Source organism: Rattus norvegicus, chromosome 19 (genome assembly GCF_021556685.1).
Source record: "Rattus norvegicus strain SHRSP/BbbUtx chromosome 19, alternate assembly SHRSP_T2T, whole genome shotgun sequence".
NCBI lineage: Eukaryota > Metazoa > Chordata > Mammalia > Rodentia > Muridae > Rattus > Rattus norvegicus.
In genome coordinates, this window is record NC_141552.1 from 18,039,011 (window position 1) to 18,056,253 (window position 17,243).

The window sequence follows — 17,243 nt, forward strand, 5'->3', positions numbered from 1 at the left end:
TTTTTAGTTTTCTTTTATTATTTTATCTACATTTCCAATTTATCTCCCACTCCATGTTCCTCTACATGACCCCCTCTTCTGTCCCCCACACCCTCTCCCTATGAGATTGCTCCTCCACCCACCAATTCACTCCCGCCTCAGAGGCCTAAGTTCCAATATCATGGTTCATGAAGCTTCCTCAGAAACAAGGTTCTCCTGTCCCAGTGATCCCAGATAAGCTAGTCCTCTGCTACATATCTACCTGGAGACATGGGCACACCCTGATTCTTTTATTAGTTACCTTAATTAAGGTGTCTCTTCACAGCAATAGAGCAGTGACTGACAGGCTTAAATTCACTTTGCATCCCAATTGCTGTCCTTTCTCTTGTTACTTCTTTCCCACAGTTCCTCCCCAATGTCCTCACACCATCTCCTCTGAGAGAGTAGAGGAATATCCCTCAGAGTGTGCATCCACCAAGACACATCAAGTTTTTGTAGGGCTGGTGCACCTTCTCCCACTGAGGCCAGGGAAGACACCTGAGTTAGGGTATCAGATTTCACAGACAGGCAAACCTTTGGGGATAGCCTCGGCTCCAGTTACTTACAACAGTGTATGTAATACTGTATTAAACTTAGTAAGGTTTATTTACCTTCACCTAGCAACTCATCCTGAGAAAGAGTGCTCTGGCCTGATGCTTTTGTTTTCAGCCCTATCTTCCTCTTTCTTCTGTGCTTACCACTGTAACACAGGAGAAGCTTCTAATATTAATGTTGCCAGATCTTTCCGGTCTTGGGGGATAATTCTATTCTGAGTTGTATATGGATGTAATATCTTCTTTACGTATGATGAATATATACTTCAGGAAAGGACTGCTTCCTTGTTTCTATTAAGATCTAATATGACGAAAGGATTCTGATTAATATTCCAGAATCGTAGGCCACCAGGTTGGTATGTCATCACTCACTGAAGTGAGGTGAATTTTATAACACCTTTTGGCCACCCACTTTCAATGTCATTATGTGGTATTGCCTTAGGCTCTTTTCTACATTCCCCTGCCTTTGGCTGAGTATATGTTTGAGGTCTCTCTGTGACTGTGCAAAGAAGTAAGAGCTAGGGCTGGGCCACAAAATAAGAAAGTACTTGTTCATCCAAAACAAAAACAAAAAACAAACAAACAACCAAAAAAAGCTCTAGGGTAAAATATCGGTGCTAGTGCTGAACTGAACTGCCAGAGGTAATTTTATTTTAAAGTAAATAACACTATCTTGGGGCTGATAATATGAATCAAATATCCTGCAACATAAGTTTGCAATGTTGCCTGCATTTTATAAATCAAGTCTGACCACCGTTTTGGTTCTTTCCAATCATGTCTGAGTGCATCATCACGGGAACCCCAAAGAAAATCAGAAATGGGTCCTTGAAGCTGATGCACAGGGCCAGTATAGACCTGAATATTACAGAGGACACCTTGATTCTTAACACAAGGGATCATTTCTCCATCCCTCTTGTCACATAATTTATGACAAGATGTCACCTTTCCTAACCTTAGCTTCTTTTCCTAAGTGCTGCTGAAGGGAAGATTTGGTGTCAAGAGGTCTGGACTCAGACCACAGGAACACTGAATTCATTTAAATAGGTGTAGTTTATTGAATGCACACACCAATACAGTTCAACCAGAGCAACAGCTCACAACTGTGTACTGGACATTGCTAGGCCCAGCTCATTGCAAAATCCACATGGGCTAAAGCACAAGTGCTGGAAATGCTGCTGTCTATGGGCCCTGACTCGGGTCATTTTACACATAATTGTTCCTATTTTCCTTGAATCTAATGGGTCCTATGTGAAGCTCATAGTTGGGGAACTTGTTAAGATTAACAAACCTCGTAACATACAGAATATAACAGGGTATGTGACCAGCACCACACAGTTCAATGTCAGGTTTTTTTGTTTTTTGTTAGTTTGTTTGTTGGCATCCATAATGTAGAGGCGTATTACAGAACAATAGGAAAGAGCTGGCTGCTGTGTAACAAATTTGCTGCTATTAAGGTAGGTATGGGGGCAAGACCTCAGTAACAGCCCTTAAGATGGGAAGGAGATGATGTGTTTGATACCTGAAAGGAGCTGCCTCAGCTGTGTTTCTCTGCCTGCTCAGTGTCCATTCACCATCACTCTGTCCCTGAAGAGGAACTCAAGGTCTGCCCCCTGCTGCCTGTGAGCCAGGACTAGGCACAGAAAGGCAAGGCCACAGCACTGGTTTCCAATTCCTCAGTAATGCTGGATTTCCAATAATGTACTTGTATACACAAATACAGTGTGGTAAGTTACAATATATACTAATCATTTCTTACATAGGGCAACAGTTGATTGACTACAACTAATTCTATTTTAAAAAAAGAAAAGAAACCTGGCTCTTGTGGAAATATACAAAGAAATATCTACGATGGTGGGCAATGAATTCTGCCATGGACTGAACTCAGAAAAGAGGGGTTGTGAGAAAGATGCATGGTCAAATAGCCCACCAGGTTCACATTGTGTCAACTTGATTTAATCTAATGACAAAGAAGTGGAGTATCTCTGATGGCTTCCTTCTAATCCCTTGAAAGGATCCCTAGGGATTGGCCTCAGTTCATCACACTTCTTGATGGGGCAACAACACTCAAGGAAGCTTGAGATTGTCATAGGCACAGTATTATGCTACATATACAGAGTAGATAATACTACGATGTTCAGATGATGATATCCATTTGTATGCACCCAAAGCCTATCTTGTGGCTGGAGGTTACTGCTTGCCCCTGACCCTGCCCCTGACCATGAACTTGCCCCTCCCCCTACTCCTGACCCTGCCCCTGCCCTAGGCACCTAGGGGAACTGAGGAGAGCCTGAGGGACAGACCCCAGGCCAGGACCCCCAGAGGCTTGTGTCTCCCTTTTCCTAGAAGTGTTATCTTCAATTCTCCACACTGGGTTTCATTTGCCAGGAACTGGTAGTTGGAGGGCTTTGCTGAGCCTGGGATAGTGGTGGGACTTATGATTGAGGGAAGTCTTTCAGGGAGATGGAGGCCTTTCTCAAACTCTCTGAAATCAGGTACCCTCCCTGGTTTGAGAGCCCTGGGAAAGTTGGGAAGCCACTTTTCCCTGTCCTGTGTGACTTTACCTGCAGGGTGGGCTCTCCTGCAGGAGACACTTTCACAGGCTTCTTTAAAAGCACCTTTTCCTCAGATCCAGATCAGCTGTGAAAACAGGCTTCTCCATGTCAGGGTGAGAGCTCCCCCTCCAAGCTCAGAGCTACAACTCCTTAGGATCCTCCAGTCACAATGCTGGGTGGGTCCCATGGAGGAGTTAGAGCAAAGTGCCCCTTCTGAGAGTTGACTTCTGAGAAGAACAGACCTGAGAGAACAAAGTGCATCCCAGGGGAGAAAAGAGGCCTGAATGATTTTAAATTGGAGAAAAACCCCATATCCACCATCTAACAACGTTAGGGTTTGTGCATGTGTGGACTTCAGAACCTTAAGGTCAGATTTTCTGATAACAGCTGCTAGGTGAAGCTGAAGACTACTGTGGGTGGGATTGTCCCAGGCAGGGAGGGGATCTGACTCTGCAGGCCTGGCCAGCTTCTTCATTCTCCTGAAACTAAGTGTTGGTCAGCTGTAAATCTGAACTGAGAGTTGGTTTTTGTCAACTCAAATGGATGACATTTCAAGTCTCACACATTATGGGAGAGAGGCACATATACCCACGGGTGATTTGAACTTACTTCTGTAGAAGTGACTGGGAGCCAACAGAGGGAAAACATTCTCACCTTTAGGATTCTGTCTGTATCAGAGACTACAGGGACTGGCTTCCTGGACAGACATGGCCAAGCAGACACACCGTGTAATGGGGAAAACCTGAGGTAAGAAATGTCCTGGGGACAGTGATTTCAGGTTGTGCCTTTACCCAGGAATCTCTGTTGCCATTAAGGCAAGCGGCCTTGGGCCTGCTAACTTGTCACTATGTCAGGGTGTCTCTGCTCTTACACCTGCATCAGGACCTTCTTAGATGAAGGCCTCTCTTTAAAAAAAAATGTATATAATGCAATGTTTCTCAAACTCTGGGCTACGACCACTCACAAAGAATGTATATCAGATACCTTGCAGATTATGACTTATAAGAGTAGCAATATTAGTTATGAAGTAGTACTGAAATAATTTTATGGTGGGAGTCATCACAGCATGAAGCACTGTATTACAGGTGTGCAGCACTAGGCGTGTTGAGAAGCACGGCCATAGAATCTGACAGATGGGAGCAGACCAGAAAATATTCCTCCATTCACATAACAATTAAAACCCTAAATGCTCAGATCAAGAAAGAATATTAAAAGGGGTAAGGTATAAATATGCAGTAACAAATGAATTCAGACCTATCTGAATTACACCAGACTTCTCTTTTTTTTTTTTTTATTAACTTGAGTATTTCTTATATACATTTCTAGTGTTATTCCCTTTCCCGGTTTCCGGGCAAACATCCTCCTCCCCCCTCCCCTTCTTTATGGGTGTTCCCCTCCCCATCCTCCCCCCCTTGCCGCCCTCCCCCGAACAATCTAGTTCACTGGGGGTTCAGTCTTAGCAGGACCCAGGGCTACCCCTTCCACTGGTGCTCTTACTAGGATATTCATTGCTACCTATGAGGTCAGAGTCCAGGGTCAGTCCATGTATAGTCTTTAGGTAGTGGCTTAGTCCCTGGAAGCTCTGGTTGCTTGGCATTCTTGTTCATAAGGGGTCTCGAGCCCCTTCAAGCTCTTCCAGTTCTTTCTCTGATTCCTTCAACGGGGGTCCTATTCTCAATTCAGTGGTTGCTGCTGGCATCCGCCTCTGTGTTTGCTGTATTCTGGCTGTGTCTCTCGGGAAAGATCTACATCCCGCTCCTGTCAGCCTGCAAATCTTTGCTTCATCCATCTTGTCTAATTGGATGGCTGTATATGTATGGGCCACATATGGGGCAGGCTCTGAATGGGTGTTCCTTCTGTCTCTGTTTTAATCTTTGCCTCTCTATTCCCTGCCAAGGGTATTCTTGTTCCCCTTTTAAAGAAGGAGTGAAGCATTCACATTTTGATCATCCGTCTTGAGTTTCATTTGTTCTAGGCATCTAGGGTAATTCAAGCATTTGGGCTAATAGCCACTTATCAATGAGTGCATACCATGTATGTCTTTCTGTGATTGGGTTAGCTCACTCAGGATGATATTTTCCAGTTCCAACCATTTGCCTATGAATTTCATAAAGTCGTTGTTTTTGATAGCTGAGTAATATTCCATTGTGTAGATGTACCACATTTTCTGTATCCATTCCTCTGTTGAAGGGCATCTGGGTTCTTTCCAGCTTCTGGCTATTATAAATAAGGCTGCGATGAACATAGTGGAGCACGTGTCTTTTTTATATGTTGGGGCGTCTTTTGGGTGTATGCCCAAGACAGGTATACCTGGATCCTCAGGTAGTTCAATATCCAATTTTCTGAGGAACCTCCACACTGATTTCCAGAATGGTTGTACCAGTCTGCAATCCCACCAACAATGGAGGAGTGTTCCTCTTTCTCCGAATCCTCGCCAGCATCTGCTGTCACCTGAGTTTTTGATCTTACCCATTCTCACTGGTGTGAGGTGAAATCTCAGGGTTGTTTTGATTTGCATTTCCCTTATGACTAAAGATGTTGAACATTTCTTTAGGTTTTTCTCAGCCATTCAGTATTCCTCAGCTGTGAATTCTTTGTTTAGCTCTGAACCCCATTTTTTAATAGGGTTATTTGTCTCCCTGCGGTCTAACTTCTTGAGTTCTTTGTATATTTTGGATATAAGGCCTCTATCTGTTGTAGGATTGGTAAAGATCTTTTCCCAATCTGTTGGTTGCCGTTTTGTCCTAATAACAGTGTCCTTTGTCTTACAGAAGCTTTGCAGTTTTATGAGATCCCATTTGTTGATTATTGATCTTAGAGCATAAGCCATTGGTGTTTTGTTCAGGAAATTTTTTCCAGTGCCCATGTGTTCCAGATGCTTCCCTAGTTTTTCTTCTATTAGTTTCAGTGTATCTGGTTTGATGTGGAGGTCCTTGATCCACTTGGACTTAAGCTTTGTACAGGGTGATAAGCATGGATCGATCTGCATTCTTCTACATGTTGACCTCCAGTTGAACCACCACCATTTGCTAAAAATGCTATCTTTTTTCCATTTGATGGTTTTGGCTCCTTTGTCAAAAATCAAAGTGCCCATAAGTGTGTGGTTCATTTCTGGGTCTTCAATTCTGTTCCATTGGTCTATCTGTCTGTCTCTGTAACAATACCATGCAGTTTTTATCACTATTGCTCTGTAATACTGCTTGAGTTCAGGGATAGTGATTCCCCCTGAAGTCCTTTTATTGTTGAGGATAGTTTTAGCTATCCTGGGTATTTGCTATTCCAGATGAATTTGCAAATTGTTCTGTCTAACTCTTTGAAGAATTGGATTGGTATTTTGATGGGGATTGCATTGAATCTGTAGATCGCTTTTGGTAAAATGGCCATTTTTACTATATTAATCCTGCCAATCCATGTGCATGAGAGATCTTTCCATCTTCTGAGGATTTCTTCAATTTCTTTCTTCAGAGTCTTGAAGTTCTTATTGTACAAATCTTTCACTTGCTTGGTTAAAGTCACACCGAGGTACTTTATATTATTTGGGTCTATTATGAAGGGTGTCGTTTCCCTAATTTCTTTCTCGGCTTGTTTCTCTTTTGTGTAGAGGAAGGCTACTGATTTATTTGAGTTAATTTTATACCCAGCCACTTTGCTGAAGTTGTTTATCAGCTTTAGTAGTTCTCTGGTGGAACTTTTGGGATTACATAAATATACTATCATATCATCTGCAAATAGTGATATTTTGACTTCTTCTTTTCCGATCTGTATCCCCTTGACCTCCTTTTGTTGTCTGATTGCTCTGGCTAGAACTTCAAGAACTATATTGAATAAGTAGGGAGAGAGTGGGCAGCCTTGTCTAGTCCCTGATTTTAGTGGGATTGCTTCAAGTTTCTCTCCATTTAGTTTAATGTTAGCAACTGGTTTGCTGTATATGGCTTTTACTATGTTTAGGTATGGGCCTTGAATTCCTATTCTTTCCAGGACTTTTATCATGAAGGGGTGTTGAATTTTGTCAAATGCTTTCTCAGCATCTAATGAAATGATCATGTGGTTTTGTTCTTTCAGTTTGTTTATATAATGGATCATGTTGATGGTTTTCCGTATATTAAACCATCCCTGCATGCCTGGGATGAAGCCTACTTGATCATGGTGGATGATTGTTTTGATGTGCTCTTGGATTCAGTTTTCCAGAATTTTATTGAGTATTTTAGCGTCGATATTCATGAGGGAAATTGGTCTGAAGTTCTCTTTCTTTGTTGTGTCTTTGTGTTGTTTAGGTATAAGAGTAATTGTGGCTTCATAGAAGGAATTCGGTAGTGATCCATCTGTTTCAATTTTGTGGAATAGTTTGGATAATATTGGTATAAGGTCTTCTATGAAGGTTTGATAGAATTCTGCACTAAACCCGTCTGGACCTGGACTCTTTTTGGTTGGGAGACCTTTAATGACTGGTTCTATTTCCTTAGGAGTTATGGGGTTGTTTAACTGGTTTATCTGTTCCTGATTTAACTTCGGTACCTGGTATCTGTCTAGGAAATTGTCCATTTCCTGCAGATTTTCAAGTTTTGTTGAATATAGGCTTTTATACTAAGATCTGATGATTTTTTTAATTTCCTCTGAATCTGTAGTTATGTCTCCCTTTTCATTTCTGATTTTGTTAATTTGGACACACTCTCTGTGTCCTCTCGTTAGTCTGGCTAAGGGTTTATCTATCTTGTTGATTTTCTCAAAGAACCAACTTTTGGTTCTGTTGATTCTGTCTATGGTCCTTTTTGTTTCTACTTGGTTGATTTCAGCCCTGAGTTTGATTATTTCCTGCCTTCTACTCCTCCTGGGTGTATTTGCTTCTTTTTGTTCTAGAGCTTTTAAGTGTGCTGTCAAGCTGCTGACATATGCTCTTTCCTGTTTCTTTCTGCAGGCACCCAGCGCTATGAATATTCCTCTTAGCACAGCTTTCATTGTGTCCCATAAGTTTGGGTATGTGGTACCTTCATTTTCATTAAATTCTAAGAAGTCTTTAATTTCTTTCTTTATTTCTTCCTTGACCAGGTTATCCTTGAGTAGAGCATTGTTCAATTTCCACGTATATGTGGGCATTCTTCCCTTATTGTTATTGAAGACCAGTTTTAGGCCGTGGTGGTCCGATAGCACGCGTGGGATTATTTCTATCTTTCTGTACCTGTTGAGGCCCGTTTTTTGACCAATTATATGGTCAATTTTGGAGAAAGTACCATGAGGAGCTGAGAAGAAGGTATAACCTTTTGCTTTAGGATAGAATGTTCTATAAATATCTGTTAAGTCCATTTGGCTCATGACTTCTCTTAGTCTGTCTAAGTCTCTGTTTAATTTCTGTTTTCATGATGTGTCCATTGATGAGAGTGGGGTGTTGAAGTCTCCTACTATTATTGTTTGAGGTGCAATGTGTGTTTTGAGCTTTAGTAAGGTTTCTTTTACGTATGTAGGTGCCCTTGTATTTGGGGCATAGATATTTAAGATTGAGAGTTCATCTTTGTGGATTTTTCCTTTGATGAATATGAAGTGTCCTTCCTTATCTTTTTTGATGAATTTTAGTTGAAAATTGATTTTATTTGATATTAGAATGGCTACTCCAGCTTGCTTCTTCTGACTATTTGCTTGGAAAGTTGTTTTCCAGCCTTTCACTCTGAGGTAGTGTCTGTCTTTGTCTCTGAGGTGTGTTTCCTGTAGGCAGCAGAATGAAGGGTCCTCGTTGTGTATCCAGTTTGTTAATCTATGTCTTTTTATTGGGGAGTTGAGGCCATTGATGTTGAGAGATATTAAGGAATAGTGCTTATTGCTTCCTGTTATATTCATATTTGGATGTGAGGTTATGTTTGTGTGCTTTTCTTCTCTTTGTTTTGTTGCCAAGACGATTAGTTTCTTGCTTCTTCTAGGGTATAGCTTGCCTCCTTATGTTGGGCTTTACCATTTATTATCCTTTGTAGTGCTGGATTTGTAGAAAGATATTGTGTAAATTTGGTTTTGTCATGGAATATCTAGGTTTCTCCATCTATGTTAATTGAGAGTTTTGCAGGATACAGTAACCTGGGCTGGCATTTGTGTTCTCTTAGGGTCTGTATGACATCTGTCCAGGATATTCTGGCTTTCATAGTTTCTGTCGAAAAGTCCGGTGTAATTCTGAATGGTCTGCCTTTATATGTTACTTGACCTTTTTCCCTTACTGCTTTTAATATTCTTTCTTTATTTTGTGCGTTTGGTGTTTTGACTATTATATGACGGGATGTGTTTCTTTTCTGGTCCAATCTATTTGGAGTTCTGTAGGCTTCTTGTATGCCTATGGGTATCTCTTTTTTTAGGTTAGGGAAGTTTTCTTCTATGATTTTGTTGAAGATATTTACTGGTCCTTTTAGCTGGGAGTCTTCACTCTCTTCTATACCTATTATCCTTAGGTTTGATCTTCTCATTGAGTCCTGGATTTTCTGTATGTTTTGGACCTGTAGCTTTTTCCACTTTACATTATCTTTGACAGTTGAGTCAATGATTTCTATGGAATCTTCTGCTCCTGAGATTCTCTCTTCCATTTCTTGTATTCTGTTGGTGAAGCTTGTATCTACAGCTCCTTGTCTCTTCTTTTGGTTTTCTATATCCAGGGTTGTTTCCATGTGTTCTTTCTTGATTGCTTCTATTTCCATTTTTAATTCCTTCAACTGTTTGATTGTGTTTTCCTGGAATTCTTTCAGGGATTTTTGTGACTCCTCTCTATGGGCTTCTACTTGTTTATTTATGATTTCCTGGAATTCTTTCAGGGATTTTCCGATTCCTCTCTGTAGGCTTCTACTTATTCTCTAAGGGAGTTCTTCACGTCTTTCTTGAAGTCCTCCAGCATCATGATCAAATATGATTTTGAAATTAGATCTTGCTTTTCTGGTGTGTTTGGATATTCCGTGTTTGCTTTGGTGGGAGAATTGGGCTCCGATGATGCCATGTAGTCTTGGTTTCTGTTGCTTGGGTTCCTGCGCTTGCCTCTCGCCATCAGATTATCTTTAGTGTTACTTTGTTCTGCTATTTCTGACATTGGCTAGACTGTCCTATAAGCCTGTGTGTCAGGAGTGCTGTAGACCTGTTTTCCTGTTTTCTTTCAGCCAGTTAGGGGGACAGAGTGTTCTGCTTTCGGGCGTGTAGTTTTTCCTATCTACAGGTCTTCAGCTGTTCCTGTGGGCCTGTGTCTGGTGTTCACCAGGCAGGTCAGTTGCAGCAGAAAAGTTGGTCTTACCTGTGGTTCCGAGGCTCAAGTTTGCTCGTGGGGTGCTGCCTACGAGCTCTCTGCGGCGGCAGCAACCAGGAAGATCTGCGCCGCCGTTTCCAGGAGCCTCTGTGCACCAGGTTTCCAGATGGCGTTTGGTGTTTTCCTCTGACGTCAGAGATGTGTGCAGAGTGCAGTCACTTCTGGTTTCCCAGGCATGTCTGCTTCTCTGTAGGTTTAGCTCTCCCTCCCACGGGATTTGGGTGCAGAGAACTGTTTGTCCGGTCTGTCCCTTCAGGTTCCGGCGGTGTCTCTACACCAGACTTCTCAACAGAGAATCCAAAAGCCAGGAAATCCTGGACATATGTAATGCAGACCCAGGATCCTATACCCAGCATAATTCTCATTCATCATGAATGGAGAAACCAAGATATTTCTTGAGAAATCCAAATTTAAACAATATTTTTCTCTAAGACAGCATAACAGATGACAATAGGAGGAAAACTTAAAGACAATGAGCTAAACGGTACCCCCAAAAAGTAAGAAATTAATCACCTCGCAATAATTTCAAAAAGAAAAAAAGACAAGCACACAAACATAATTTCACCCACAATCAGAAAAAGAAGAGAAAGCAGCAATCATTGGTCTTTAATAGTTAAGTAGTCTGTCTGTCACCAATTCCCCAGCTCCTAGGGACTACTTTTGCCAGCCAAAGTGTATCCAAGAATGGGTCTATGGTTCTAGGTCCCTGTGTAGAATAGGATTGATTGACTTACCTGGCATTAATGCAGTGGTAGGCCCTTGGCTCTTGTGAAACCTGTTGCCCACCAAATTGGGATCCTAGAGGTGTGAGGTGGGAATGGATATGTGTGGTCGGGGAGCACTGTCATATTGGCAAAGCCGAACAGAAATGGGGAGTAAGGTTTGATGAGGGGATACTGGAAAGGGGGCCACAGTTGAAATATAAGTAAATAAAATAGCAAATTAATAAAATAGCCAAAAATAAAATAAATAGTAAAAAGGTAAAAGAAAAATTAAACCAAAACAAAACAAAAGAATTCCCTGTAGTGTATTGGCCTAATTCTGCTTCTATTTTAATTCTAATTTGGAGAACTCAAGACTGGCTACCCCAAAAAAACTGACCCTGTTCCCAGATAATTGTGATTATAAAGAAGCCAACAGCCAACAGCTGCACAGCAGAGAGATGGGGGAGGTGAGCTTTGAGGGCTTTGCTAGAGAGGATCATGAGGAGGGAAGAAGGAAGAAGAAGCGGCCAGAGAATAAAGGAAGAAGGTGTGTGATGGAGAGGAGAGAGGAAGAGGACAGCAGCCATGGTTAAGGGAGAGGAGAGCCTGGTCCTGAGGGCTGTCCAAGTGCAACAAAGAGCAGCCAAGATGCTGCACAGTCAGTAAGAGTTGAGCGTTATTGTTTGGAAAGTAGATCTGATACCACGGAGGGCAGGCAGCTGCCCAGCTACTGTGCTGACTAATGCACACTAAAAATAAATTTAACACAATATGTATAACCAGTAAGACAGCTCTGTAGAGGATCCTAAAAGGAATACTTTAGTTTGAGGGAAGGATAAAATACCAGAGAACACAGGGGATAAATTTACAAAACTAGGACAGTTAATCAAAGAAGACTGTGAAAACCACAAAAATTTACATAATGACAAAATTTAATACATAACTTTATAACAATAATTACATACCACTAAACAATATCTGGGATGATGGGGCATGAATTCTGCCATGGACTGAACTCAGAAACGTGGGGTTGGGAGAAAGATGCATGGTTAAATAATCCACCAGGTTCACATTGTGTCAGCTTGATTTAATCTAAGGACAAAGAAGTGGAGTATCTCTGATGGCTTTATTCTAACCCCTTGAAAGGATCCCTGGGGATTGGCCTCAGTACATCACACTTCTTGCTGGGTCAGCGACACTCAAGGAAGCTTGAGATTGTCATAGCACAGTATTAGGCTAGATATACTGAGTAGATGATACTAAGATATTCAGATGGTGATACCTGTTTGCATGCATTTTTAATGTGGACCTAAGGAAAGAGAGATCAAGGTCCTCAGAATAGAAAGATCATTTCCAGTTCTTTTCTACCATTCCAGAGTGAAAGACTGGTAGGGAGAGAATGGTAAATAATAAAGAATTCGTAGATGATGCTTTGAATGAAGTGTGGGTTTCTGTGCTGGTTTTAGACGGGGTCTCAAGTATCACATGTTGCCTTCTACCTGGCTGGCCAGGTTCACTTTGAGCTCAGATAAACCTGCTTCCACTTTCCAATAGATAGACTTACAAGAGTGACCTCCAAGGACTGTGAGGACAGCATTAGCCTTTGACAGTTGAGGTGTGTAACCCACAACTATAGTTTTAGCCACGTTTTCCCATGTCTACCAGCTATTTCAGATTGTTGCTGTTCTATGCCTGACAATCAGGGACACAGAAAAATAACCTGAAAGAGAGCAAGGACATGGTGATCACATCCTTGCCTGTTCTGTATGTTCTGGATGAGGTTTGTTAAAATTCCAATATTGCAAAAAGCTTTATATAGGGCCCAGCACATTAAGGGTCACTATGCACTGTTCTATCTAAAATGTCTAATCAGAACTGAACACCAGACAACACTTCCTGCGAACTTCATATGAGAAGCTTAAGTTTTTTTGTGTTTTTCCCTTTCTTTTTTCTATCTTTATCTCTTTCTTCCTTTCATTCTTTCTTCCTTCGCGTTATAGGTTTAGAGGGATGTATTTTGGGCCATTGATATGCCCCTAGTATCTTAGCTGTGGATGTGATCAGTCAGTGTTAGTGTATGCATTCAATAAAATGTACATTTTTGACTAAGGTAGATGCTTCTGCATTTTGTGGGGTGACCCATTGTCAATGTCTAGTGAATTGGGGGCCCTGGGTATGGTCGCATACCACCAGGACACAGGGGGTGCAGAGCAAAGGCAGAAGCAGCTGCACACAATTGCAAGCTTTATTAATCCCTATGTAGCTGGGAATGTGCATTGCTACAATTTCCGTTTTGTCAAGATTCCATAAGATCATTATTCCCAGGATACCAGGAGCAACTGAGGGAAGACTAAACAAAGAAATACGAATAAACAAAGGCTTCTTCTCAAAATATTCATATAACAAATCACCTATCTTATTATAATCAAAATATACTCACCATTACTGAGAGAGCGTTAGAACCACTTCCACAGAAACAGGACACAGCAGAAGATAGCTTAAGGCCAAGTGAGAAAACATTTTATTCTCCAGGGTGGCATTCCAGCCCCTACGTGAATCTGTCACCAGGCCTTTCTTGACCCTGCCTGGGAGCTGCATCTCTATGTCTTAACAATTCCTTCTTTTTTCTTTTGTTTTAAAAGTAATACTTTCCATAACATAGCTACATGTCCTTGGAGGGGTTTAATCATGTAAAAATAAAGCAACATAATACATAATGTACATAAGATTATGGCAAAACTAGCTCCTCCCAAGCTATGGAAAATCCTTTGAAGCCAAGCCTTGGATCTAATCCTGTCAATTGATCAGCCAAGAATTTCACTTTTTCCATAGGGGTAGTATCTTCTAGCTATTTAACAAAAGATATTCGAACATCATATTTCAAGGCATTAATTACTTTTGTAGCACTTTCATTACCTTCTAAATAGGCTTGAATTAACTTCCAATCATGTTCGGTATCATTATCCATATATTTATTAACATAAAAGTAGTAGGATTTCAATCATATCTTAAATCCTCATATTTTTCAATGGGTAACATCTTTTGACCCAACCATTCTACTGTTTGTTTTGAAACATCTACTTGATGTTGAAGTCTAGTATCAATTTAATTTGCTCTATCCATAACTCATGCGAATCTTTAGGCCAGTCTTCAACAAAATGCTTTGTCTCCATAGATGTTTTTAATGCTATGCTGGAAATGGCTGCCGAAGTAGCAACAGAAATAAGGCTTAAAATAGTAGCTACAATGACTCCAATAATTCCTTTACTTCTCTTCAGCAGATATTAAAAAAAAACAATAATCACATGATTAAGAGGATCTTGAGACCAATGACATCCCAAATTAACAAGCATCCATATATATATTTTTGCTGCATATATTAATAGAATCTTGATTCTTAGTAAACTGAACAGATAAATTAATACATGAATACTAATGACAGTTAGTACAAGCAAATCCATTAGCAAAATTAAATCTACCTATTAAAAAGAAATATGGCATAGGAATACAAGTAGTAACCTTGTCTTTCTTAAATGTTGAAACTTATACTGAGAGGCAGATTGAGTGTCCCAGAAAAGCTTCCATTAGCAAGCACACCTTCTTTTAATGCAGTGACAATCTTCCACAAATGAGCTTGAAACGCAGTAGGATCTTCCACAGAGGCCAGTCGGTTATCACCAATGCCTCCATCTCCACATTCCATCAGCAAGCATCCATTAAGGCGTTCATTCTCCTCTCAGTTCATCCTGGTAACATTTGACAAATCACAAGTGGTAACATTCCATTCTGAACATGTATTAATAATTGGCCATAAGGACACCAATTTATTCATTTATCTTGAATAATTTTTCCAAACATGCCAGGGCAGAATTTCGAAATGCATGGGAGATATTTTAAGCCTACATAAGTAAACCAAGCACAAATAGGATATACTGGCTCGCTAACAAATGTAATGTTATTCCAATTTTGGTTATAGACCAAGCTGTCAATCCTGGAGCCTATAATAATTATTCCTGGTAATCGCCAATTTTGATAACCCATTTGTAGGCCTGGTCTCTGTCCTACACACAAAGGCATCTTTATTCCAGCATAAGGAAAATTATACAAAGCTCCATCATATCTATTCAAAAAGTCAAATTATTCCAAAGAATTGATAAAATGCTTGGGGTGGTGTATAAAACCACACCTGTCTCCTCCCAAGTAGCAGGTTCACATAAAGGTGGACAAGGAATATAAGCCTGATAACTCGCATTGGCTGCAACAGAAGAAACCGTGAGTAAAGCACACATTGCTAAGAATAAGTGCTCAGCAGGAAAGGACTTTTCTGAAGGAGACAACATTTTTTCCTTTCAGGGCTTAATCGCTTCACTTGACCCCACATAGGTAATGGGGTTGTCACTGCACGGATCCTTATCCATTGTCGTTTGTCGACACTAAGAGAAGCCAGGGCCTCAGTAATGGAGGACACCTCCTTCATCTCTGGAGAACATCCATCAGGAGAAAATGTAGCTGGTTTAACTGGATTCCTCTGAGGGTAGGGAGTGGTTCTTATCATTCTGTGCTTGGATCCATCTCCGGGAAAACCAGAAATGTCTCCCATCCTGTAATGAGACAAAACCCTCTCCCCTACATACAGTAAGGTCCCTTCCTGTCATTCAACATCTCAGTCAATTTTTATCCATACTGTCTGTTCCATGCCTTCTGGGGGGAAGTTCAACAAAGTGTCTATCGGCTATTGATATAACTTCACCTTGTGGTAAATTAAGAAAATTAATAACATATAATGCTTGTGCCAATATAGCGCTGGGACTGGTCTGCAAACTCCATTCAGGCTGTGTAAGGCCATCTCTTTTCCTCCTTTTTAATTTTATAATTTGTCATTTCAGGGTAGGGTGAACTCTTTCAACAAAATTTTTCCTTGGGGATTGTATTCTATCCCAGTAATATGTACAATATGATATCGTTGACAAAATTGTTTAAATTGATAAGAAATATATATTGATTCATTATCAGTTTTAATTTTAGAGGACAGTCCCATGACAGCAAAAGTTTCCAATAGATGCTGTATAACATGAGCAGTGCGTGAGCAGTGAGTAACATAACACTCCTGGCAATGGTGTAGCCAATACAAATTTTGAAAAATTATCTATGCTTACATGTATATATGAAAGGCGACCAAACTCAGAAAAATGGGTTCCATCCATCTGCCACGATGTATTAGGTTGCATCCTTCTGGGATTAATTTGAGATGGAATACATTTTATAAGTGAAGGCTGACACATAGGACAATTAGCAATAATTTGTTTGGCTTGAGAATAAGGAATCTTATATTTAATATGTAAATATACTGAATTGGCATGATTATGACTATTTTCTTCTGGGGTAGCAAATTACACTAATTGATCTACCATATGATTGCCAAATGTTAAAGATCCTGGCAATATTTAATGTGATCTAATATGTGTAATGAATATTCTAGAGTTTCATAGTAACAATAGTCCTTTAATATGTGAGCATAACATTTAATATCGGCTTAGATGTAGAAACAACAGCAGTCGCAATATTCTGTACTACTCCTACAACATAAGCTGACTCAGCTATAATATTTTTACATCATGAGTAAAATCCTGCAATACATTAATTACTGCTAATAATTCATTTTGTTGTTCTGACCCAAAAGAAGATTCTTGTCCCCAAAATTTATCTTTGGTCTAATAAGCATCTTGGTCTCAGAGCCATCTGTAAACACAGTAAAGGCTGATGGTAATGGATCCACAGAAATTAGGGTATTTATCAATATTTTTTTGTTTTCTAAAGCAATCCCACAATTTACTATGGGGAGGATGAAATTCAATATTTCCAGTGTAAGAAATCATGGCTAATTGAAAAACCTCAGACATCTGCATTAAATATTCCACTTTATCTTTGCTTAATGGGAAAACAAAAGCAGCACAATCATATCCCCACAGAGTAACAGGTCTTTGTATGCCTTGCTGAATACTTAAAGAAATTTGTCCCTCATAATTTGTTAATGTTTTGTTAAAGTTATATTTAATATATATATGTTAAAGACATTCTAAAGACAACTCATCCTGAGCAAAAGTGCCTGTAGGATATTCAAGATTATTTAAACATGGGGCTGGGGATTTAGCTC